We start from the raw sequence: 23731 nt of genomic DNA, 5'->3' as shown, positions 1-23731 counted from the left end.
GGCAGAGGGCGAGCGGCTGCGGGGGAGGGGCTGGGGTTCACTCCCCGGCCGGGAGCTCAGGCGGCCGGACAGGACGTGGGCAAACGACGTCTGGCCCGCAGGACCGTCCTGTCCAATCCCCAGCCCCTCCCCCGCTGCCTCCCCTCCCCCGGGGTGTGGATACGGGACAGGGAGTGGGGGGGGGTTGGGGTCCCGGGGGCAGTTAGGGTGCGGAGGTCTCCGGAGGAGGCGGTCAGGGGACAGGGAGCAGGGGGTTGGATGGGTCGGGGATTCTGAGGGGGGTAGTTGGGGGGCGGGAAGTGGGAGGGGGTGGATGGGGTGGGAGCCATGCTATTTGGGGAGGCCCAGTCTTCCCTACCCGGCCCTCAATACCGTTTTACAACCCCATGTGGCCCTCGGGCCAAAAAGTTTGCCCACCCTGCCTTAGTGACACAGTGGGCCTGGCTCATGGCTCTGAGAGTGAAGGCGCAGCCTGGCCAGTTGGAAACTGGTCCATGAGATCGCTGTGCTTCTCTGAGCCATGTGGCTCCTGATCATCGTCAGCTCTCAGACACGCCAGCATGACCCCCCGTCTGAGTCCTGTAGGCCTAGAGAGCGCTAAGCCCCTGCTGTGCCCCGTGATTCTGCTGCAGAGAACGGCAACCTCTGGCCTTCTCAGTGCGGCTCTCCCCTCTCCTGCCTGGGACCTGACCCATAAAGCACACTTCCCCGGATTTGTATTAGGCGTGTTTTGCAGACTGAAACTGAGGCACAGAGAGGCCAAATGACTCTCCCAAAGTCAGACTTGATGGTCCAATGTCCCATTAAACTCTGCGAAATTATGTAACTGGAAAATGGCCTTTCCTGAGACCCTGCACTGGCCTCACCCGGCATCTCGCCCAGCCCAGCTGTATGTTCGCAGGCTGTATGTTCGCAGGCACGTTTCTTCCAAACCAGAAGTGGGAAACGTGATAGGCTGTGAGGCCAAGGCCAAGGGAACCATCGAGAGCTCAGCAGGGCTGAGAAGAGAGGAAGGAGCAAACCCCTCCCTTACTAGGGAAAATGAGGGCCAGTGAAACATGCCCAGTGCTAGGGAATATAAACGCCAGCTCAGGAAAGGTAAGGACACCGTGAGGCGGGGTCTGATCCTGTGCAGGGAAGAGCCCTGCTCCAAGAACACAGCCTGTCTCGGGTGAGTAGAGGAGTGCCATCAGCCTGTCCCGCAGTCAGGCAGTGCCCAGCCTCCAGATATGAGCTACAGACAACTCAGAGTCCTGGCAGCAAAGTTGAGAGAGAGCATCTCTCTCAACCCCTGTCCTGCGCTGCTCTCCAGATCCCCTCACACACTGACGTTCCTCCTCTCCCATCTCAGCCAAATCCCAGGGGAATCTGTGCTCGGGGCCAGGCTGGGACAGAATCTGTCCTGCAGCTTTTGAGTCATGGGCACAAATCCACTTTCTGCTTAAAAAAGAATTCCAACTTTTCAGGGGCTGGGGCTGAGTCCCAAAGAGCTGAGCAGAAGGGCTGTGAGTTGCAGGCAGGTGGAGATGCTGAAGGGCTGCGAGCCCCAGACCCGGCGCAGACGTTGAAGGGCTGCGAGCCCTGGGCCCAGCCTAGAGGCTGAAGGGTTGCGAGCCCTAGGCCCAGCCTAGAGGGTGAAGGGCTGCGTGTCCCGGGCCCAGCCTAGAGGCTGAAGGGCTGCGAGCCCCCGACCTGGTGCAGCTGTTGAAGGGCTGTGATCCTCGGGCCTGTTGCAACCAGACATCCTGGGCCCTTTCCAGTGTATCAGCTGGGGGAGAGAAGAGGGGGGTGCCACCTCAGTTTGGAAGGGAATTTGTTATTCAAAAGTATCTGCTCAAGATGAAGCAGTCATCGGATTAGGGTTGTTGGCTTGAGCTGCACAGCCTCAATTCTCCCTTCCTTTCTCCATCATCCCCAGGGCTACTGGCTCCGGCGTTGTCTCAAAATTAGGCAAATCATAGATTCCTAGATTCCAGTGACAGAAGGGATCATCTAGTCTGGTCTTCTGGATAGCACAGGCCAGAGAGCTTCCCAAAAATAATCCCTAGAGCAGATCTTGTCGGAAAACACCCAATCTGGATTTTAAAATGGTCAGTGATGGAGAATCCTTGGTAAATTTACAATCCTTGGTAAATTATTCCAATGGTTAATTACCCTCACTGTCAATCATTTACACCTTTTTTCCAGTCTGAATTTGTTTAGCTTCAACTTCCATGTTATACCAATCGCCGGTAGATTGAAGAGCCCATTATTAAATATTTGTTCCCCATGTAGGTACTTGGAGACTGTAATCAAATCACCCCTTAACCTTCTCTTTGTTAAGATAAATAGATTGAGCTCCTTGCCTGTATCACTATAAGTCATGTTTTCCAGTCCTTTAATCATGCTTGTGGCTCTTTTCTGAACCCTCCAATTTATAAACATCCTTTTTGAATTGTGGATACCACAACTGGACACAGTAGGGATCACACTGGTGCCACTACTGAGGTACAGTAACCTCTTTACTCCTACTCGAGATTCCCCTATTTAGGCATCCCAGGGTCACTCTAGCTATTTTGGTCACTGTATCACACTGGGAGCTCATGTTCAGCTACTTATTCACTTCTACCCCCAAATCTTTTTCAGAGTCACTGCTTCCCAGGATAGAGTCCCCCATCCTCTAACTAAGGCCTACAGGTTTTGTTCCTGGATGTATATGTTTACATTAGCCATATTAAAATTAGGGCTGTCAAGCAATTAAAACAATTAATTGCGATTAACTGCGCGATTCAAAAAATTAACCGCGCGATTCAAAAAAGAATTACGCGATTAATTGTGCTGTTAAACAACAATAGAATACCATTTCTTTTAAATATTTTTGGATGTTTACTACATTTTCAAATCTATTAATTTCAATTACAACACAGAATAAAGAGTGTACAGTGCTCACTGTATATTTATTTTTGATTACAAATAATTGCACTGTAAAAAACAAAAAAACCCCTATTTTTCAATTCACCTCATACAAGTACTGTAGTGCAGTCTCTTTACCATGAAAGCTGAGCTTACAAATGTAGAATTATATATATATATAAAAAAAAACTGCGTTCAAAAATAAAACAATGTAAAAGTTTAGAGCTTACAAGTCCACTCAGTCCTACTTCTTGGTCAGCCAATCGCTCAGACAAACAAGGTTGGTCACAATTTGCAGAAAATAATGCTGCCTGCTTCTTGTTTACAATGACACCCGAAAGTGAGAACAGGTGTTCCCATGGCACTGTTGTCGCTGGCGTTGAAAGATATTTTCGTGCCAGATACGCTAAAGATTCATATGTCCCTTCATGTTGCAATCACCATTCCAGAGGACATGCTTCCATGCTGATGATGGGCTCTGCTTTTGATAACAATCCAAAGCAGCGTGGACTGATACATGTTCATTTTCATCATCTGAGTCAGATGCCACCAGGAGGTTGATTTTCTTTTTTGGTGGTTTGGGTTCTGTAGTTTCTGTATCAGAGTGTTGCTCTTTTAAGGCTTCTAAAAGCATGCTCCATACCTTGTCCCTCTCAGATTTTGGAAGGCACTTCAGAATGTTAAACCTTGGGTCGAGTGCTGTAGCTATTTTTAGAAATCTCACATCGGTACCTTCTTTGCGTTTTGTCAAATCTGCAGTGAAATCTTAAAACGAACATGTGCTGGGTCATCATCCGAGACTGCTATAACATGAAATATGTGCAGAATGTGGGTAAAACAGAGTAGGAAACATACAATTCTCCTCCCAAGGAGTCCAGTCACAAATGTAATTGATGCATTATTTTTTTAATGAGCATCATCAGCATGGAAGCATGTCCTCTGGAATGGTGGCTGAAGCATGAAGGGGAATATGAATGTTTAGCATATTTAGCATGTAAATACCTTGCAACGCTGGCTACAAAAGTTCCATGCCTTCTCACTTTCAGGTGACATTGTAAATAAGAAGCAGGCAGCAGTATCTCCCCTCAATGCAAACAAATTTGTTTGTCTGAGCGATTGGCAGAATAAGAAGTAGGTTAGGTAACCAAAAAAAAATCTGCATTTGTAAGTTACACTTCGAGGTCTAGTGGGTATGAGTGGGGGCGCTGGGGGTGGGAGTCAGCACTCCTGGGTTCTATTCCTGGATCTGTGAGGGAGGGTTGTCTACTGTTTAGATCAGGAGATGGAGAGTCAGGACTCCTCCTGGCTTTGCAGCTGACTCCCTGTGTGACTGAGGGCAATTCCCCGTACCCCCCCCCCGTGCCTCAGTCATACGGGGATAATGACACCGACCCAGCTCCTGGGGGTTGGGGCTGGATTCATTCCAGTCTATACAGCACCTCTGAGGGAGGTGCTAGGAAAGGGCAGGACATAAGTAACCAACAGACACTAATGGGATGCACCATGTGATTCTCTTTCTGTCCCTAGCGCATGTGACTGTGGACCCCAACACAGCCAATGCCTACCTGCTCTTGTCCCGGGATCAGCGGAGCGTGAGGGTGGGCAACAAGAGGCGGGACGTCCCCAGTAACCCCAAGCGGTTTGACACGTGCACCTGCATCCTGGGCCGGCAGCGGTTCACAGCCGGGATGCACTACTGGGAGGTGGAAGTGGGGGACAAACCATGTTGGACACTGGGGGTCTGTGAGGAGTGTGTGAGCAGGCAGGGAATATTCACGCCCTCACCAGCGACTGGTTTCGGGACGGTGTGGCTGCACAATGGGGATGAGTATGCAGCGCTCACTTCCCCCCTGCCCGAGCTTATGCTGAGAGCGAAGCCTCGGCAGATTGGCATCCTCCTGGACTTTGAGGCCGGAGAGGTGTCCTTCTACAATGTGACTGGCAGCTGTCACATCTACACCTTCAGTGGCATCTTCTTGGAGCCCCTGCGGCCATACTTCTACCCGAGGGTGCGGGCAGGCAGCCTGAATGATGCCCCTCTGACCCTCCCACAGGGAACACAGCAGCCATGAGCCAGTCACAGCCGCCTTGGCACCTTGGGCTTTCAGGACTTACCAATGAAAGGCTTTCTTAACAACACATAATTCACCAGCGGAACTTACTGCCACAGGATATTGAGGGGGCCAAATGTCTAGTGGGATTCAAAAAAGGATGAGACATATATATGGATGATCCAAATATCACCAGCTAGAGAGGGCGGGAGACACCAGGACTATAAAACCATCTCCACAGGGCAGGAGCCAGCCACTGACTACAGGGGGGCACATTCCCCAAAGAGAAGGTTATTCCATAATTACACACTGCAGGGTCTCTGGTACCTTCCTCGAAGCCTCTGACTATGGAGACAGGATACCTGGCTTTTGGGCGCTGCAGTGAGCTAGCACAGCAAATCCTGTGCTCTCTGGGTGCTATTAGAGCAAGAAATTGGTCACTGAAGCTGATAATCAGGCACAGAGCAGGAGCACTGACCCACGATAAATGCCCCCACACTGCTAGACCTTCCTGCACAGCCCCAGTAGGGGAGTCTCCATCCAGCATTGCCATTCCCCAGCACTGGAATGCAGAGTCAGCAGCATCTGCAGGGAGGCCCAGGGAGCAGGAGGGGATGGGTGAGAGGACCTGAGGGCCTTGCTCAGTTTGCAAAGAATCCAGCTGCATCATCTTTCGTAGGTGGTGTGGCTGGTGGAGACCTTGGGTCTCCGGCATGTCATGCTCCTGGCCTCGCCGCTTGGTTCAAGGTAGAGCATTGCTGCCTGTGTCCTGTAACCTCCAGCAGCCAAGCTCCTTGGGGCAGCCATGGAAACATTGCCTTTGGCTACCCTTGTTTTAAAGGGCTTGGGGAGCATGGACACGAGGATGGAGTCGCGTGTCTGTAAAGGGCGGGGCCTGCCAACACGAGCGAGCCAGCTCCAATCGGCAATTCGCCTCTGACCTATTCCCCCTTCTAGTGAAATACCGAAGCCTTCCTTCCGCTGGATGCTTCTGAGCCCAGTCCAGCCCATGGGCCAGAGCTGTCCACAGCCCTGTGCGTGTGCTGTCCCTGGTCTCACTGACGGTGTGTGTCAGCACGCAAACCCAGTGCAGACTGCAAAGCCTGTTGGCCCATAAACCTCAGCTCTCTAGGTCATTTTCTCCCACCAATAAACCATGCATTCCAATAGCCTTGTATAAGCTGACAAAGCATCCCTTGTGATCTGAGAGCTGCGCACCCCCACCTTCTGGGGGAAGGGGGAGAGCTAGGAGATCCAGTCCAGCTGGAGCCGTGGTGCTCTCAGGACTCAGCACTCTCATGGGCCCTTCGTGTTGCATGTGTGATTCAGGGACTACTATGACTGTCTGAGGGAGCTGCCCATTCCCTAGCCCTGTGTGCACCTCTCTGTGATGGGACTTCACCCCAAGAAGCCAATGTGCTGCATGCAGCTAAATAGTCCAGCCCCCCTCCAGCCCCGGTAATGAAGGCAGAGTGAGAGGAATTTCACACACAGAGAACCCCCTAGACTGTTCCGAAGCTAGGCAGAGAGGGTGGGACAAGGGGGTCTCTGAGGCCCTCAGGCTGGGCCTAGCTCACTGCCATGCCCCTCTCAAGGAGTGGTTTTGTCTTCTTGACATATATTCACCCTAACCCAAATCATGACAGGTTTCAGAGTAGCAGCCGTGTTAGTCTGTATTCGCAAAAAGAAAAGGCGTACTTATGGCACCGTAGAGACTAACCAATTTATTTGAGCATAAGCATCCGATGAAGTGAGCTTTAGCTTATGCTCAAATAAATTGGTTAGTCTCTAAGGTGCCACAAGTCCTCCTTTTCTTTTTCCTAACCCAAATGTATCCCATTGGCTACAGGGAGTTCCAAGCTAGGACAAGTTCACCTTGATGTCTTTCTCCAGCGGGCGGATGGTTGCAGAATCTCTCCTGGGTTGCAGAATTGCTCCTAGCCAGGGCTGGCTTTGATGCAGCAGCCTGGGGATGGTGCCCCATCCTAGCTGGGCAGGGCTCACGCCCTCCTTGCCTGGCCAATCCCATCGGGCTCCCCTTGAATATGTCCAGGACGCGATGGCTGCAGCCCTGCAGCCGCTGTACAGCCATGGGCACAGTAGGCCTGTGTGTGGGTGTTCGTCTGGCTCCAGGGCTAGGGAGGGAGGAGGAGACCCAGGAAAGAGCAGCAGCAAGCCGTTCGCTGAGTAGACAGGACTGGGCTGGCAGCTCCAGGTGCATTCCCAGCTCCGCGGAGAGGGACGTCAAGGCTGGCTGGACTGATCCCTAGATCTAGATCCCTAGAGGGCAGGTGCGTGCAGGGGTCTGGACACAGAGAATGGCCGACACCCTGTTTCCTGGCAACTGAGGGCCTGGGCCCTTCCCCCCTGCAAGGTGAGACCTAAGGGTTGGAGAACAAGGGAATCAGGTGCCCTCCTGGCCGGGGAAAGGGACAAAGCCCAGAGGAGGAGGGGCTGGAGGGAGTTTCAGTTTGGGGCTGGCTGGGACATGGAGTGAAAGGCAGACGTGGTTGTCTGGCTCACTGACCCCCAAAATGGACCCAGCTGAAGGGTCCGGTTCTCGACACCTACAAGCTCTGTATTAGACCATGTTCCTGTCGTCTAATAAACCTTCTGTTTTACTGCGGGAAGCAGCGCGGGGTGAGGGATGTGCTGGCCACGGCTTCCTGCAGCCCCCGTAGGCCTGCAGTGGGGAACTGCGGCCAGTGGGATCCGCGATCGGCCAAAGCTTTGGACGCGACAGGTAAACAAACTGGCCTGGCCCGCCAGGGAGCTTACCCTGGGGGGCTGCATGCCAAACGTTGCCGACCCCGGTGCTACAGCAATCTCCCGTACAGCAATGGCTGTTACAAGACAGCATAATTTAGAACAACCCAGAGTCTAAAGCTCAGGTGTATTTGAGGATCTGGGCCAGTACTTGACTGTTTCTATAGTAATGACCCCTGAGCAAGCAGTGCAATGTACATGCTTATCACTGAGCTTGTCCAGAGGCTGCACGTCCATCAGAATGACTAGATGTCCTGATGTGTAATAAAAACACTTGGAGTCATAAAAAATCAACCCAGCCTACTTTACAGGGCCTGAGCCTTCTCTCCCTTACAGCATCTGAGCAGTAGGAGAATGGCTAATACGAGCCACCGTTTTGGTTGTTGTATTCTATTTATAAAAGCATAATACTGGCCAGTATTATAGTTGCTGTATTCTGTTATAAAACAAGAACAAAACATAGAAAAATAAAAAATACAATTTAATGTTTTGAATTAATTTGGGGAAAAGAATTTACAGCACAATACAAGAATTTAAAACATTTCAAACATTCCTTTCTTTCTCTCCAGTATTTTCGTGTCTTTTGTTCCAATTTTGGGTAGCGGGAGCGAGTAGTATAAGAGCCCTACCATCAATCAAACATTAACCCCACCCCTTGACCCCGTAAGCCCTGCACACAGGTCACTGGAAGTCCCACCTCTTGGGAGTATTACTTCCAGGGTCAAGGTGGACACATGTCCGGAAGGAAGGTGTGTCATGTGACCCCTGTAAGAACTCCTCCCACTGTCCTCTGCTGATCAGGATGGATTCTGCCCCCACAGGAACGCTTCGAGAGAAGATTTGACCAATCAGGGGGAGTTCCGGGGTTTGTGTGACCCCTCTAAGAACTCCTCCCACTGCCCTCTACCAATCAGCAGGGGTTTCAGCCGCTGGGGACCACCCCGAGAGGAGATTTGCCCAATTGGGGGGAATTCTGGGGCAGGGTGACCCGTCAGGAGGTGGCTCGTGTGACCCCTCTAAGAACTCCTCCCACCACCCTCTACCAATCGCGATGGGTTTTGGCCACAGAGGACAGCCCCAAAAGGAGATTCGACCAAAATAGGGTGGGTTCTGGGATGGGCTCAACCACCCAGAAGAGGGTCATGTGACCCCTCTAAGGACTCCTTCCAATGTCCTCTGCCAATCAGAGTGCAGAACCATCACCTCATAAGTCCCAGCGCTGGGAAGAGGAGGCCATCTCTTACCAAGAAGACGTGTTTTAGAAATTGTGGAAAGGCTGAGAGGAAACGTGGACTCCTTTACCACCCCTGTGAGAACTTCAGACTTTGTTTTAGCCCCGAGGACCTTTGGAGTTGTGTGGAGAAAGCGCTACAGCAGCGACAGTTCTGAAGAGGATGAGAGAGAAGCCAAGGGGATTCCTTTGGCCCAGCCATTGATGGATATGCCATATCCGAACCTGAAGCCCAACTGCTCATGAGACACCCCGATGAGCATGGTGGCCTCTCGTCATCCGCCACCCTGGAGGAGGAAGGCGATCATGGCTTGGGGGAGGCACTGGCAGACAAGGTGAATGGAAAAGACATAGCTCAGGTACATGAATGATTAAGAAGCGACGGTCGATGATTGGGTGTAATGAGGTTAGGAACCAGGGGTTGTGTAAATCTAAAAACAAGGAGTGGGAACTTACGCTTGTTTCTTCTCTGAAAATCTCTCGACAGCTTGACGATGCCTTTCCAGAGGACCCGGAGGCCCTGGACGGCGTAGCATCAAGCAGCGAAGGTGAACCAGGCCCGCCTTGTTTTTGCTCAGCGCCGCTAGAAATTGTTGAAGATGACTCCGAGGAGGACGGCTACGAGGAGTTTAGGAGGAGGCTTGGCATGGAACTCGCTGAGCCAGTGCCACATCACGAGCGTAAAAATGTTATGCGGACTATTATCCGCGTTGCTGTTTATGCTGTTCTTCATCACTGTCTTAGGGAAAAGCTTTTTGAAAATGGTGAGGGCTGTGTCATAGATGCCCCAGCCCAATGGCACCATGACTGTGTGACTTGGACTTCAATGGATAGAAACTGCAAGCTCTGGGACCTGTGTGCTGAGCTGTGTTTGGAAAGCTTATTGAACACTATTATTGCCATAGGTTATGTTATGCAACGTCTGTGCCTAACCCAAGAACATTTAGCGCAAGGGGTGACCTTGAGAAATGCTGTGCAATTCAGTGGAGACCCTGACCGTGTTTTAAAGAAAATGTCCAAACTGGAAGATGCCTGCTTACAGCGTTACATTGACCGTCTGGTCCACACAAAAAGTGACAGAACCCTGCTTAAGAAAAAGTCTATTTGTAAGAAATCTAAAAGGATTAATTGAGAGAATGATGAAGGGACAAACATGCAATATAAAACTTGGTCGCTGTACATTTTAAAAAATCGAATTAAAAGGGCTTTGTGATTATCTGTGTTATGTTAGAAGGTCTCTGGCCCTTAAGTGAGCTAAAAGTTTGAATGGAGCATCTGGGTTTGTTTTCAAGAAGCTGTATGACTTTTAAATGAAAAAAAATGGTTTGTGAGAACCTAGGTCTTGTGTCTTTGTGTAAAGGAGACCCATTTACAGCAAAAAGCTGTGAAGTGGGAGGGGAACAAATCCTAAAAATGTGTTTACAGTGTAACCCTTCTGCCCATCAGAGTTGGCCACAACAGGGGCTGGATTCAGTATCTAGGAGTTCCCTCCCAGTAACACAATGCAAAACCGGGTCAAGCCCCCACCAGCGGGGCACTGAAGCTCCCCTATGACAAGTTGAAATCACTGAATACTGTGTTAAGTAGTAGTGGGGCCTCAGAGCTGGGGCACCATGAACCCAAAGTGAAGTCAGCTCTGCAGTCTGTAACCAAACTCCTAATAGAATCAAAATTACCTCTGACATTACACCATGGAGAGAAAGTGCAATTGGTGTTTGGGGCCCTCAGAAGGGAGCTCACATCACTAGGCACAAACCTCCAAACTCTCTCAATTCACTGGGTTTTGGAATCCTTGTCCCTTGCCTAGCGAGTGCTACTTAGTTGATGGCGAATCCCTCCGTCATAAAAGGCCAAGGACAGTTCCACTGTCCTTGATTCACATAATCAGGATAACAGCACTTTATTCTTCCTGCCCCAATAACAGAGAAACTGGGGATCCCACAGCCGCCAAAGTGACCTGCAAAGTATGTGCAAAGTATGTGCATGCAAAGTATGTGCATCCATACTGACAAGGAGAGGGCCATCCTGGGGACTTGGTGCACGGTGGAATTGAACGCGGCCATAACGAAGGGGTACGCGGTGGCAAAAATATATGAAATCTGGCTTTTTAATGAAAAATCTGATGAACTCTTTTCAGAGTACATCAAATGACACCTCCGCCAGAAACAAGAGGCTTCAGGGTATCCCAGCTGGTGCACAGATGAAGAAAAACAAAATAAGTACATGAACGATTTCTACCAGAAAGAAGGCGTGCATTTGTGCCAACACGAGATCAGGTTTAACCCCGCTAAACGCCAAATCGCTAAACTCTTTCTAAATTCCCTCACGAGCGAGATCCCGCCAGATCAACACATCACCGAGTTTGTGTCGGCAGGCCCGAAAACATACCGGTATACAGGTCGGGAGGAAAGGCCTGTATGAAAGTCAAAGGTATTACCCTGAACTAGGCAAACTGTCAAAAGATCAACTTTGACAGTTTGAAAGATCTAGTCCTGGACTATTGCACGGGCCTGCGAGAAAACACCTCAAAAAAGAGAGAGGTGCAGCAGCCCTCTATCGTAAGGAGCAAAAATCAGTGGTAAATAGAGACCAAAACCCTTAAGAAAACACAGAAAGTCATTTACAACAAGAGGGTCCTAGGAGAAGGCTTTAAAACCCTGCCCTACGGATTTTAAAATGGATACGAGGTGGAAACACCCCTTTTCTGCAATTCTTGCGGGGCCTAGCAACTGTGGGAAAAGTTACTTTATAAAAAATGTGTTGGATAATGCCAAACAAAACATTGTCTGTTATGCCTGAGAATATTGGATAACATGGCTATAAAAAGCATTGCAAGATACACATGTCTGGGCTTGTGGAAACACATTTTGAGCAAGGCTAGGCATGCCCAAGAATTTAAATGAATTTTTTACAAAATTCATCACCATCCGGTCGTTTTGCACTAAGTCGTTAGATTACAATTTTAAAATCCGGTCAAAAGATAAACCCTTGCTCTGATGATGTAAGAAAAACACTCAGTGATAGCCGCAGGCGACAGAGCGGGGGTCTTGTAATTGTCTACTGTGAAACACAATGCCTGTGGCATTTTTGTTTAAACATTTCATAATGCTTTTAGGAAACAACATGCTCTTCGGGGGGTGCCCGTATGAGTCTAAAAACTCTCCACGGTTACGCCCCGCCAGACACAAGGCAAGCCAGTGTTCACCAGGTTGGTTGTGTGGATGCGCGATACAAACCTAGGGGTCTCTGAGACAGCTTGTCGCCAGGGAGCCAAATCACAAGGGAACACATCTAAGAAATTCTTTTTTGTGTAAGGCACCTTGATAAGACACACGAGAGCTGCACGGTGTCCATGTTCACATATGGTCAAGCAGAACGTCTCTCCTCTGATTTCTCTCTATGATGTTGTCAAAAACCCCATGCACGATCAGATTGATGGTGATGGTTAAAGCCTTCCCAAAACGTATTTCTGCTCTCAGGTTCCCGGTTTTAATCAGGGAATAGTCATCGGTGCATTCCTGGTCGGGAGACAGGTCAAAGGCAAACAAGGTGTAACCCTGTGGAAACTTCTCACGGTCGATTAACAGAGAACGATCTGTCATGTGTTTACCAGTGTCTCTACCAGATTCATGTATTCTCTCACGCAGCATCCTGCCTTGAAGTCTGGTTGCAGAGGCTTGGTTGGTATCTGTTCACCATCCACATATAAGGCCACAAACTTAATATCATAATGTTTAAAATGAAAGGGATTTTTAGTGTAACTTCCACTCAAGGCATAAGACAAACCCTAGGACAAGCATTTTGGGTAACTGTCCCAAAAAACAGGTTCTCCTGGTTATTGACCCTGCTGCCCACGGGGATGCTAAACACTTTCATTCCCACACGGTCCACGGGATATTTAGCATTTGTGGTAAGCAGGGACTCCGCGTGCCGCAGACGAACGCTCAGGGCCACCCGTACTTTCTTCACAAAAAGCGATGCTGATACAATGCGCAATTTAAAGCCTTCGGCTGCATTGCCCATTAAACAGAAAGCGTCTTATCTGCGCGTCAGTTTAAATTTTCATATCCACTCCGTTCAACAAATGAGACGTATCTGTTCTGATCTGTCTTTATTTCAATGGTAATGGTATCGATGTGGTGTTTTCTGACAGGAACGTGATGAGGTTTATCGTAGGTGATGGTGACAAACTCATTGTTCCTTCCTCAGACAGGGACACAGTGTAACAGGGGAACAGAAAAGTCCCTCACAAACTGGTGTTCTACAATATCTGTTTGCAGATACAGGGAATTAACTCCCCCTGTGATGTCTGCCCAGAAGGGGAATTTTTGGACGCTGCGCTTGGGGCCCAAACCTAGAATGTTAGCTAGCTCCCTGCTGGTAGAAAACATAAAAGTAAAATCAGCGGATTTAAGGCTAACTTTTCTACCCACAGGGTCATCGTTCATGACCACCTCAGGCGTTGGGGGATGACGAGCCACGGTATTGTTCATATGATCCAATCATTCGGCTATGGACGAGTAATAACCTCATCGTAGGATAAAACTCTATGCCATATCTTCAAAGGTGATTTCAAAAGAGGTGTCCTCGTTGATAGCGTTCCAGCTGTGCGGGTGTTGTATTTCCACTAACCCCACCTCCCTGGCACCCGGGAGATCCAAGGGCTTAATTAGCTGTATTGTAAAGTTCGAGCTGGTGTTTTGAGGAAAAACTGCAGAGCTGGCATTGCTGGGCAAAGTCATGTAAAACCCGCCGTCGCTCATTTTTCGCTCCCTCAGTCTTTGCAGGAGGAATCTTTTTGTTTGTTTGTGTCTAAACGTCAGAATTGAGAAGCTTCCACCCAGCTGATAAACTTATCCCCCGCCCCCCGCAAACCATTTCACCAGTAGCTGCTTTTTTCTCCCTTTTCCTTTCTCCGCTAGAACTTTTTCGATCCTGCAAATCTTGTCTTGTTTGGGGTTTACTTTTTGTAAATCTTCAGGGTAAAAAGATCCAGTAACTGTCTCACCCTCGTAATCTTTTAATCGGTATACAGGTCTCGGGCTCCTGGTTCAGGCTTCATCCACTATAAATATCTCATTGGTAAACGTCTGTTCACAACCTTTTTCAAAAGCTCCTTTGGTTTTAGATAGTCTCACGTGGTCGCCTTTTCTAAAAGGGGCAACAACCGGTTTTATTTTAAAACCGTCTCTATCAACCGGTTTCCATATCTTCAGAGAATTGGAAGGGTTAACATCGGCGGGTCTGGTACGTAGAGTTCTGTAAAAGCTCTGGTTGTAACTCTTCATAAAGTCAGGTAACAGGTCAATGTGGCGAAAGGCGTTATGGGCTGTAAAATATCGCCACATCCTCCACATCTTTTTCAAGTTCTGTTAAAATGGCTCCACAACCCCTGCTTTGACTTCATTATCAGTAACAAAAAGCGTTAATGCTGTGCCGTTTCCACAATCTGCTGAAAGGTTTGTTTCAAAATTCTTTCCACCGATTAGTTTGTCATTTTTGAGGCACGCGACCTTGGCTAAAAATAGCTTTCAAGGCCTTGGATTCCTCACCGCTCATCTTGTCTTTTAGGCCTAAGGCCCAGGCATATTTGGATAGAATGTCTATCACTGTTAAGATGTATTTAAAACCGCTGTTGTGTTTGGAGAAGCGGTGCATACGGACCAAATCTGCCTGCCATTGCGCGTCCACATCTGAAACAACGGTCCTGGTTCTTTCAAAACGTATTTGAGCTGGTTTGTGTAAAGTGTAAGCATCCTGGTGTGAAAGCCAAGCTCTGACCTGTCTTCTATTTAAAGTTTTAGGATGCTTTTTGGCCACTTGAAAAAGAAGACTGACCCCGTCAAAGCCCCCAGCTTTCCTGGGGGTTTAACAGATTTTCTTTAACAGAGCCGTCTGTGGAGACATGGCTGTTCCTGGGACTGTCTTTTACGAACACAAGTATGGAGGGGGACACGTTCATTCTGGCACATTTAAATAAGTTTTATTAATCGCCTGGTTTAACACCATCTTTTACAGCCGCCTGAAACAAAGGAGGCCATGATCCCTACCATGAGGGAGTCTGAGCTGGTTCATTCTTCCATTTTTGTCCTTTTCTGGATTTTCCTCTTGAGATCTGGGTCTCAGACAGGAGCAAAAACAGCTGATGCGCGATGGATTTACTCCCACAGGGCTACCGATGTGTAACTTCTCAAAGGCCTCTAGAAAGGCATCGTCGAGCTGTTGAGAGATTTTCAGACAAAAAACAGTGTAAGCACCCCACTGCCTGTATTTACATTTATGCAATGCCAGGTCGATTCCTAACCCCATTACACCCCCATGATCGACCGTCACTTCTTAATCATTCATTTACCTGAGCGCCGTCTTTCCCGTTCACCTTGTGACTCCCCCAAGCCACAATCGCCTTCCAACTTTAGGGCATGGACAATGAGAGGCTGTCACACTCATCGGGGTGCCTCACAAAGGTTTGGATTTTGGGGTCGGGTTCCGATGTATCCATCAACGGTTGAGTCAAAGGGCCCTCCTCGGAACTATCACTGCCATAGCGCTTTCTCCACACAACTCCAAAGGTCCTCAGAGCTAAAACAAAATCTGAAGGTCTCACGGGGGTGGTAAAGGAGTCCATGTTTCCTCTCAGCCTTTCCACAATTTCTAAAACATGTCTTCTTGGTGAGAGATGGCTTCCTCTGCCCAACGCTGGGACCTATGGGGTGATGGTGCTGCACTCTGATTGGCAGAGGGCGTTGGGAGGAGTTCTTAGAGGGGTCACAGGACCCTCTTCTGGACGGTTCACCCAATCCGAGAACCTGCCCCATTTTGGTCAAATCTCTTCTCGGGGCGGTCCTCTGCAGCCGAAACCCATCGCGATTGGTAGAAGGTGGTGGGAGGAGTTCTTAGAGGGGTCACACGAAGCACTTCTGGACGGGTCACCCCACCCTGGAACTCCCCCCAGTTGGTCAAATCTCCTCTCGGGGTGGTCCCCAGTGGCTGAAACCCCTCCTGATTGGTAGAGGGCGGTGGGAGGAATTCTTAGAGGGGTCACACAAACCACTTCCAGAAAGATCACCCCACCCCGGAACTCCCCATGATTGGTCAAACCTCCTCTCGGGGTGGTCCCCAGTGGCTCAAACCCCTACTGATTGGTAGATGGTGGTGGGAGGTATTCTTAGAGGGGTCACACGAAACACTTCCAGACAGGTCATCCTGCCCCGGAACTCCCCATGATTGGTCAAACCTCCTCTCGGGGTGGTCCCCAGTGGCTCAAACCCCTACTGATGGGTAGACGGTGGTGGGAGGTATTCATAGAGGGGTCACACGAACCACTTCCAGACAGGTCATCCTGCCCCGGAACTCCCCCTGATTGGTCAAATCTTCTCTTGGGGCGTTCCTATCAGGGCGAAACCCATCCCGATTGGTAGAGGACAATGGGAGGAGTTCTTAGAGGGGTCACATGACACACATTGCTTCCGGTCATTTGTCTGCCTTGACCCTGGAAGTAATACCTCATGGCTTGGGACTTCCAGTGACCGGTGGGCAAGGCTTACGAGGGCCAAGGGTGGGGTTAACGTTTGATTGACGGTAGGGCCCTTATACTACTGGAGCGCCTTCTTCTGTTTCTCTCCCACTTCATTCCCCAAGCACTCGGCCAGGACAGATGTCATTTAGGACCTCAGTTGCCACCAGCTGGACAGAGGGACTTGGGTCTTTCTTGAGGAACTGGAGAGCTGAAATGACAGAGGACAACATGCTAGTGTACAGACTGTCAAATCACAGCTAAGCGTGATCACAGAATCTTGAACTACCAGAGCTGAATGATCACATTGTAAAATGTGAAACTGGGCTCAGTCCTTCTATTGGGATGGAAAATACATGAGAGATGAATATGCCTCACTTTTCATATTGTCACCTGTGCCTGAACTAGCTGGAGACTTACTATCTCTGAATACCATGCTACAGAAGCTCTCCAATACAAAGAAAGCTTTAGGTTCCTCCATTGGCCCCCTTCCATGCTCCCAACAAGTGGGGAGGCCCTGACTCGACCAGAAAGTCATCCACTCTGCTGTAAATGGAAGAAGGTCCATTGTTTCAATAGCTTCCACTTTTAAGTTTATTTTCCATCTCTATTCAGGAGCCACGGTCTGAGCTCCAATAACCCTGGAATTGAACAGAGACCAGGTCCAAGCTGGTTTGTGCAGGATGCAGGGCACCTACTGGAAGAAAAATTGCTGGTGGGAAATTTGGGGGAGCAGAAAGTGGCTCCAATTTCTCCTCACCTGGGCAGTCCACAGAGAGCCAATAAAGCCCAAAGAGTGGATAGCACTGGCTGCGGAGGGGGCCTTGCCAGGACAACCAGGAGATGCACGGACTCACATCACACCCCCTGCAGCTGCCTCCTTCAGGGGAAATTAAAGCTGACTTTCTACTGGGCAAGACTGAATTTGTCCTTGGATGTGTGGCTGATGCACTTTGCACCAGTGGTATCGGTTACTGCTGCTTGTCAGCTAAATTCCTTTAGAACTCACGGATGAGCAGAACTTCAGCTGTATTTATTACTTACACATCAGCAGATGGTCCAGGTTCGGCCATTTCATACGCTGCCTGTCTGTGTGTTCCAGGATGATGCCTAAATACACAATGGAAAACAAACAACAACAATAAAACCTTCCCTTGTTGAGTGCAAAGTGATATTAGCAGCCCCTAGACAGGTCTTTGGCCTCTCCTACTGTGGACCTAAGGGTGAGCTGTGGGCAAGAGGATGCTAGTGCAGTTTAGAGTCCACACTGAAGAGAATGAGAAAGACTTTTTTTTTTTAAGAATGTTTACACAAAACCCATTTGCTTTAAAGAGTCTGTGTTCCTCTTGCCACTGCTGTCAGTTATTGGAGACATACTACGCTAGTGTCTTGGTCTAGTGGTCTGAGCAAAGGCCTGGGGCCAGGAATAAGTGAGTTCTAAGCAGGGATCCCACAAGGTGACTGACAGGTGGGACTTAGGCCCAATGCCTGCCTGTCTCACCTGGGTATGCTTGGGAGAAGAGGGCACAGGGCCAAAGCGGAGGAACCTTTTGCCTCCTTGACAAGGTGGTGTGGCCAGGAACCTGAAAGAGCAGGTGCTGAGGGCAGGTGGGCTGCATGCCTCCCAATGATGAAGTCGTAGTGAAGAGCACTGAGCAACACTGTGGGTGGGTCTGCACTTTGAGCAAGGGGGATCACTCCCAGTTCAATGGGACAGGCCCACACTACCTCGGACAGCGCTCGCATGCTAAAATTAGAATGTAGCAAAAGCAGCACGAGCAGTGGGAGGAGCTAGCCACCTTGAGAATCGACTTTGGGGTTTGGATGGGATCATACTTGGGGTGGTTAAACTTCCTCCTGCTCCTGCCATCGCAGCTACTCTCTATTTTTAGCACTCAGGGCTAGTGCGGGTATGTTTCATCAAGCTGGGAATTAGCCCCCCAGCTCCAAGTGTAAACATGCCCTATGAGACAGTGTCCCAGCCTCTACTACTAAATGACTGCACCGTGCTTTCCCTGCAACAATCCCAAAGCACTTTATAGCAAGTCATGATTTCCTCCGACCACCACACTGGAGAGGTAGGGATATTAACATCCCCATTTATGTATGGGAAGCTGAGGCATAGAGAGATTAATGGCAGCTCAGTGCTGCACAGTGGGATTTTTTTCTCTCTCCCTCAATGGGAATACCAAAAGGGACACTGGGCATCATCTCTCACCAGCTAACTTGACTGCAACTGCCCGGATCTCTTCCCATCTGCTAAAGAAGTACATGATGGTGCTTTTGTACAAGTTCTCCAGCAGCTCAGCATTCTCTTTGGCCTAGAGGAAATCAAGGACACATGACCTCTCTCTGGCTAGAAGTGCCCTTTGACTGCCAGCACATGCTTTTACGAGCCACAGATAAATCAGAGAAAGAACAGGTGACTGGGTGGACGTGGGAAAAATGGGGATCTGTGGCAGATTTACATTTCCCATCACCCTCAGTCATATATCCCACTCTGACCGCTATTTCCATTACCCATCACACATCCCCCCCACACCTCTACACCACCACATACCACTCCAGTCAAGAATCTCAGACACTTCAACAGCTCACTCACAAGGTGTCTGCAAATGTCCACCTGGAGCTCTTCAGGCTTCAGCTCGGCTGTGCCATCAAGGTGTTCATTCACGGCAGTTTGGAGCCTCTTCAGTCCCAAAAACGGGACACAGAGGTGAAACGTAGCTCTGCATTCCTGAAAAAAAGGAAGCGTGTCACACCATTTAATTGTTCCCTACTGAGTGCTTTGGTCATTCAAAGGGAACTCATCTGCTTGACTGCTCATCTATTCCGGGATAAAAAGGGATTCATCTGGATGTAATTGGCAGAAAACATGCAGGAATGACTAATAGAGGGGAGAGCTTCCACTGCAACCTGGAGGTAGCATCAATGTCTTTTTGGAACAGATCTACCTACGAAAGCTGCTTCACCAGGTCTCTCTTCTGTTCTGGGGAGGCAGGGGCCTGGGGTGCAGAGACAGACAGGAAGAGAGAGCTGTCGGGCTCAGACCCATGACCTATCCTGGATTCTGGTGAGGCAGCCATGGACCAACCTGGCGGGAACTGACTCAGCAGGAGGGCAATGAACTGAGGGGGGAATTTGGGCCTCCAGAGCAGGCAGGAATAGCAGAGCTCCCCTGTCATTGGGAGGAAGATTCCTTTGGCTTAGTAAATAAGTCACTCTCGGTCTTACCACTGAAACCCTGGGGTTCGGGTCTTGCAGGTGCAGCAGAAGTGTGACCCAGCTCTGTCGAACCTGCTCGGCGAAATAGCCCTTCCATTTTCTTTTGGTCAGGCGGGCCAGGATGCCAAATAGGACAAAGGACCATAAACGAAGAGCATCATCCTCCTACAGCCAAGAAAGCCCCACAAGTTAGTAACTAAGGGACAATCACATCACGAACCTCGCACAGCCATCTCTTCTACGCTAAAGTCGAGGGATTCCAACTACAGCTAGTCGGGAACACTTTCATGAACTAATTTTTGTTTCGAATTTGCTGATTCATCAAACTATTTTAGCGACAGTTCCATTTTGATGAAATTCCTCCAGAAGCTAGGCAGGGGTCCTTAGAAACCTGCCTGCTGTCTTGCCAGTGCACCCATTCAGCTCCCTGGAAGCCGATCTAGCAGGCTGACTGGGATCGTGGGCTTCCAAACCCCCAGCGTCTGGGACCCTGGCTCTCAAATTTGCAACTCCCTGGCACTTCTAGCTCCCACAGTTTCCTGGGTTCCCAGCACCGGGATAGTCTGAGAGCAGACTGCCCGGACCCAAGGCTTTCAATAGAGCTCGGCTAAGAAGAGGAATTCTGTTTCACAAAGAGTTTTGAAGTTTGGGGAGAGGGATTGCCACAAATAGGAACAAAACCAAAATTTGACATCTCAAAATTCTCTGCAAAACGGAATCATTCCAACCCTCTCACGTAGAAATGGTATAGAGCAGGCCCAACGCTCTCTATTGTACCTTGGAACCCCCTTTTCATGGTTATCTAGCTACCTAATCTAGTATTCAGACTTTCTTTGAGCTTCTCAGTGGCAAGAAAGAAGAACAGAAGGGGGAGACTGTGGGAGCAGGGATGTCATCCCCATCCTCCTAATGTTCTCCTCCTCCGAAAAACACCTCTCTTCCCTGGGGCCGAAACATCTCTTCACTCTGACATGAGCAATGCCCAGGGAGTAAATGGAGTCTAATCAAGATCGCTTGAACTGGGGCTGGAGAGTTCTGGTCACATACGTTGTCAAAGTAGGTCCGGATCTCTTGGGTGAGGTCTCTGAAGGAAGAACCTATGTCCTTCTCTTTCAGCTCCTTCAGGACTTTGGCCACTGCTTTCATGCTCTCGCCAATGACTTCAGAACTGAAAGGGTCACTTAAGGCCCTGATCAGGATGACCATAAGAAACTTCTTGTGCTTTTTCAGCTGGACAAACATACGACATTAAAGAACACTGATCACTGATCACACTTCTAATACATTTTCTTTAGCAGTTATGAAGCTGTGGGAATTTCATCTCCCCCTCCCACCCCCCCATCCCTCTCCCCGGAGACCTATAGCTATATTTCAGACCAGGTTCGAGCTACAATGAGCCAAACTTGGTGCCATAATACACCTGTGTCATCCTATTATTAGATTCCTAGTTACTTAGATTCCAAGGCCAAAAGAAACCCTTGTGATTATCCAGTCTGACCTCCTGCATAACATTGAACTTCCCCGAAATAGTCTCTGTTGGAACTAGAGTGTATCTTTTAGAAAAACGTTCAATCTTGATTTTAAAATTGCTAGTGACAGAGAATCCACTACAACCCTTGGTAAATTGTTCCAATGGTTAATTAAAATTACCATTAAAAATCAATGCCTTATTATCAGTCTGAATTAGTCTAGCTTCATTTTCCCCCATTGAATCTTCTTATACCTTTGTTTGCTCATGGGAAGAACCCATTCTCAAAATGTGTTCCTCATGTGAGTAGTTCTAGACTGTCCTCAAGTCACTCCTTAACCTTCTCTTTGTACAGCTAAATAGATTGAGCTCCTTGAGTCTATCACTAGAGGTATCTTTGCCAATCCTTTGAGAATTCTTGGGACTCTTCTCTGAATCCTCTCTAATTTATCAGCATCCTTCTTGAATTGTGGACACCTGATCTGGACACAGCATTCCAGCAGTGCTCACATGAGTGTCATATTCAGAGGGAAAAGAACTTCTTTACTCTTAGTCAAGATTCCTCTCTTTATGCCTCTAAGGATCATTTCAGCCCTTTTGGCCACAACTTCACATTGGGACACCTTATGTTCAACTGATTCTCTGCCATGACTCAAGTGGTTTTCAGCATCATTGCTTTTTGGGATAGAGTCTCTCATGCTGTAAGTATGGCCTGCATTTTTTTTTGTTCCTAGATGGAGACATTTACACATGGTCATATTAAAGTGCACAGATTGTTTGCTTATGCCCAGTTTAGCAAAGGATCTAGCTTGCTCTGTATTGACTGCAAAGAGGTTACTCGGGTATGTGAGAGAGCAGAATTTGGCCTAGTGCATTGTGTGCAGCCTCTGTAAACTCCGAACAACTATTTTCCTTGGTTTCTCTCGTTATGCTGCATTCTAGTCAGTATTCTCTCTTACCTTCTCAGGCGCCCCATAGACTAAATTTCCCAGGCCTCTTACAGCCATCTGCCGGACAATGCTGTTCCTATCATGTGACTTTTCTTCTAAGATGTGTAAGACTGGCTTAAGGAACTTCTTCTCCCTGAGCATGGGATCACTCATTAGCTGAAAGAAAATCAACCTGTCCATTAGCCCCAATATGATCATTAAGATTGGGAATAGAATCTGAGCAGACATGTCATACACTAAAAACAACAAGGAGTCCTCCTACAGCCCCAGTCTTGAGGATACAGACAAATATGGCTACCCCTCTGATACTTGGCACATAATACACTGTAACACAAATGAGAAATTCCACACAAATGAGAAAGGTCTACAAAACATGGAGCTTTCCTTTTGGGCACTAGAATAGGGATCCACTCACCTCTTGAGAGCCTCTTAGTGGCTGGGTATGGTATCATAGTCCTTTTCTCACCCCTGGTGCATCCTGCCAGCCGTCCTCAGTGAGTCTTCTGTGGCTCAGGCCTCTGGCTGAGTCCCAAAGTCCAAAGGAACCCCTTCTGGGGTAGTCAAGAACAGTCCCATTGTCCTCACTAGGGTCTCCAGCCCCAACTCTGGGTCCTTTACATTCTGCCCTTTGTTCAAGCTCTCCATTAGCATTGTCCCCTCCATGGGGCTTATGCCACTGTTGGTGGTAGGGGAACCTGGGCCTGCCCCTAACTCTGGGTTCCAAACCATGGATCCTATAAACAGGAGCTAGGCACTGCTTGATTTCAGGTCATTGTCGCTTCTTCCTACCGGCCACTTTTAGCTTCACCCTCACCTCAGAGTTAAAGTTCTTCGGGACTCTCTTCCTGAAAACCCAGCTTAAGTAAAGGCTGCCAGAATCAAACTCTGGCTGTCCCCTGAATTTCTGTGGCCAGAGAGCAGCGCCCTTTCTTGCCCCTCCAGTTCCTGCCAGGAACTGACCTGCTAAAGCCCTTCAGCTCCTTTTAGCCAAGCCTGATGGGCTCGGATTGGCTGCTTTCATGAGGCCTCTCTAGACAGACCCAGACTGGGGGCTCTTTTCCTGGGGCAGGGTGTAGTAGGACCATGGGGCCTCTTGTAAGGAGCCTTAAAGCCCAGGTACAGCCCATCACAGGCACAGAGAGGTTGTTTTTCTTAGAACCGGATAAGCCCCGAAGATAGTTGCTTAGCATAAGTGGGAAATATGATGCAGATGTTGGAGGAAGACTGTGGAAAGGGAGGATGCTCCAGCAGGTATCCCCACACTAGCCTAGGACTTAGGAGACCCAGGTTTCATTTCCTGCTCCCTCAAAGACTTCCTGTGTGACCTTGGGCAAGTCACTTAGCCCTTCTGTGCATCAGTTCCCTGCCTGTAAAATAGGAAACATAGTGCTTCCCTACCTCGCAGGAGTGTGGTGGGGATACAGACATTAAAGAGTTTAGAGGTACTCCGATACTAGAGTAATGAGAACCTAAGATAGACATTAATGTAGTTGTAGGTTGCTTGGTTGGTAGTATTAGGACACTCAGTTCATTCAGAAGATGTGCTGAGCTAAAACAAATTCAGGAGGTGTTGGTTAGGATCAGCACTAGGACTTGGCAGAAGAGGTCCAGTCATCCAAACTCTGTCCGTATCTC

The 23731-nt window shown here is 48.9% G+C and overlaps 1 long non-coding RNA gene across 1 annotated transcript; it reads right to left on the bottom strand.

The window, feature by feature from the left end:
- Window positions 1-16546: 16546 nt before the first annotated feature.
- On the bottom strand, window positions 16547-18761 carry LOC142069629 (uncharacterized). Its single transcript, XR_012665563.1, has 3 exons — window positions 18672-18761; window positions 17498-17563; window positions 16547-16664 (listed from the first exon to the last, which is right to left on the bottom strand). It is a non-coding gene; the product is annotated as an uncharacterized LOC142069629 (long non-coding RNA).
- Window positions 18762-23731: the final 4970 nt, after the last annotated feature.

Source organism: Caretta caretta, chromosome 20 (assembly GCF_965140235.1).
Source record: "Caretta caretta isolate rCarCar2 chromosome 20, rCarCar1.hap1, whole genome shotgun sequence".
Classification (NCBI taxonomy): Eukaryota; Metazoa; Chordata; order Testudines; family Cheloniidae; genus Caretta; species Caretta caretta.
The sequence above is the reverse complement of the archived record's forward strand: the minus strand, read 5'-3'. Positions and strand labels throughout refer to the sequence as shown.